Source organism: Pteropus vampyrus, unplaced genomic scaffold (assembly GCF_000151845.1).
Source record: "Pteropus vampyrus isolate Shadow unplaced genomic scaffold, Pvam_2.0 Scaffold90, whole genome shotgun sequence".
NCBI lineage: Eukaryota > Metazoa > Chordata > Mammalia > Chiroptera > Pteropodidae > Pteropus > Pteropus vampyrus.
Window position 1 is genome coordinate 500,049 of NW_011888871.1, and position 2,577 is coordinate 502,625.

The following is a 2,577-nucleotide window of genomic DNA, read 5'->3' on the forward strand; positions in this document are numbered from 1 at the left end:
TGGCTCTCAACACCTGGCATTCAGAAAATTCTCCTTGACCTCTATCCTAGGCTCTAGGGTTCAGATCGAGCCACAGGACATTAAAAAGTAACAGTTTGTACTGCGCTCAGTGCTCTTAGGAAAACCGTTAGGGGCGCTGGGCTCCAAAGTACATCTAAGTTATTATTAGCCGGTATGACTTTTTGCTCTTTCTCTTCTTCCTGACCTCCACGGGCATCTACTCTGACCCTTCTCCCTGCCTCCTTTTTCCAGCCACCTGACACTTATTCTCTACAAAATCACTCCATGTCTAGACTGTAAGCTTCCTGGGACAAGAACTTCGTTTCACTGACTGCTCCATCTCCATCACTTAGGACAGTCCGGTACACAGCACGTGCTCAATCAACAGGCATTGAGGTCCAGTGAGCCATATATAACTTCTCTGTGCCTCTGTTTCATCAACTACAAAGTGGAGTAAAAGGTGGTTGTGAGGGTTGAATGAGTCAGTATCTGCAGAACAGTTGCCATTTCCAGCGTGAGTGCGATGTGACAGTGTCATTATTATGAAATGGTAAAGAGAGAATGAGCCTTCACACCCGGGTTGTGTGGCATAGTAGAAGGAACACCTGGCAGGTTACTCAAGGTCTAGCCCTGGCATCACCACCTACTACAGGTCATGGCCTCGTCGCATTCTGTTTCCTCATCTGTATGACAAAGGGGAGCGAGGGAGCCACTGGGTGGTTTTCGAGGCTATCTTACCCAGGAGCAGGGAAGACTGAGTTGGTGAGTGGTCAGGAGCCTAGGTTTTATAGTTTTGCCATGGACTCCTTATCTGCAAAATGGAGACAGTTTCAGGGCTTTTGTTGGCATCAGAAGAGATAGCAGAAATAAAACTCAGCACAGTGCCTGGCACATGGTAATGCCTCAAAAAATGAAGCTACCAGGTAACACTTTGTGGCTAGCCCAACCACTCGAATAGTATTTAAAATAGTAAAATTTAATTTGTTCTTAAATTATCCACTTCACTCATTGGCACCACTCTTCTGCTCTGTGAAGCCCTGTCGCCTGAGGGGTCTCAGGCAGGGGCTGCACCCCAAGTTCTGGTTCCTGATTTAGACCTTCTCTGATGCATCCTAACAGCAAAGAAACCTCATGCTCTCCTCGAGCCGCCACTAGAGATATTTACAAAAAGCAAATCTTGCCAGGCCACTCGCCTGCTCAACAACTTCTATTTGCTTCCTCGGGGCATAGTCCACATGGCAGACGAGGGCACGTGCAAATGCGTGCCTCTCGCTCCTCTCCCACGCCTGGGCTCTGCCAACTCCCTGCCCTTTCTGCTTCTCTTGTTTCACTTACTTTCTCTCACTTAATCGTAGAGACAGTACATATCTACGACCTTTTACCTGCCATTCTGAATTCCAAAATCTTCAGAAAACCTTTCATAATGTGTTGGAAAAACCTGTTTTGACCTCAATTCGTTTGTTGACAAAAATCTGAGCGGAGATTGTTTACAGTGTTTCTTACACTTGGAACATATATCAGTGTGTTTTTCTGCAGAACTATCAATGCATTTGATTATGGGATGCTACTTCAGACCCTGCTGGGATTGCAATCTCATGCACCACCTTTATGTACCATATAACTTTCTAAAATCTGAACAAGTCTTAAGTTCTGAACCATTTGTCCCCAAAAGTCTCTGGTAAGAAATTACGGCTCTTATAATACAGTATTCAATTCTAGAGTCAGACTGCCTGGGTCCATATCCAAGCTGTGCCAACCACTAGCTGTGAGACCTGACGCGCGAGCCTCTCTGTGACTGTTTTCCCATCTGACGAAATGGCAAAAGTACCCACTCTCCTAGAGTGCTGCAGAATCCTGAGTTTATAAATAAATGAAGCGCTTAGCACAGTGCTATCCAAGAGATTTGCCCCTCACGACTACTGAACCAAGCGAATATTGGCATCTCCATTTCATACTGAGAAGTCACAGTTCAGAGAAGGTAACAGCGCAGTTTAAACCTTTTCACCCAAGTGGTTCGACAGGGTGGGAAGGGTGAGGATCAGGAAAGGTAGTTTTCTGAAGTGGTTCCCCACCTAAGTTAATGTTTTGAAAGTTCTCTTTTTATTTTAATACCCATAGAAATTCGGCTTATTTCTTTATACCTGGCGTTTCCCTCAAAATCTTGCTGAAAAACTGACTTTGGCCTTGTTTTCACCCGGTGCCTTGAGACTCTGACACACAACCGAGGGCTTCAGAGGACCCAGTTTTGAGACCAAATGACCATGTACTTTTTGCTTCAATCGCGACGACACCCCTCCCCGGCACATGCTTCCCAGACACGAGGTCGGGTAGCGGGGAGGCCACGCCCCTTCCTGGCATAGCCACACCTCTTCCTCAGGAAGCACCGCCTTCTGGGCGCAAAGCCCGCCGGACGCCCAGGCACGTACCACTGAGTGTCTCAGGGGGCTCGGGACTACCGGTTTGGTGCCGGGTTATCCCCAACACCGCTCAGACTGAGCTCGTTCCCCAAGTCTGGCCCTCTGGGCTCCCAGGGTTTTCTCCAGGGGAGCTTTCACGGTTCCCCATGCTAGCTGTTCC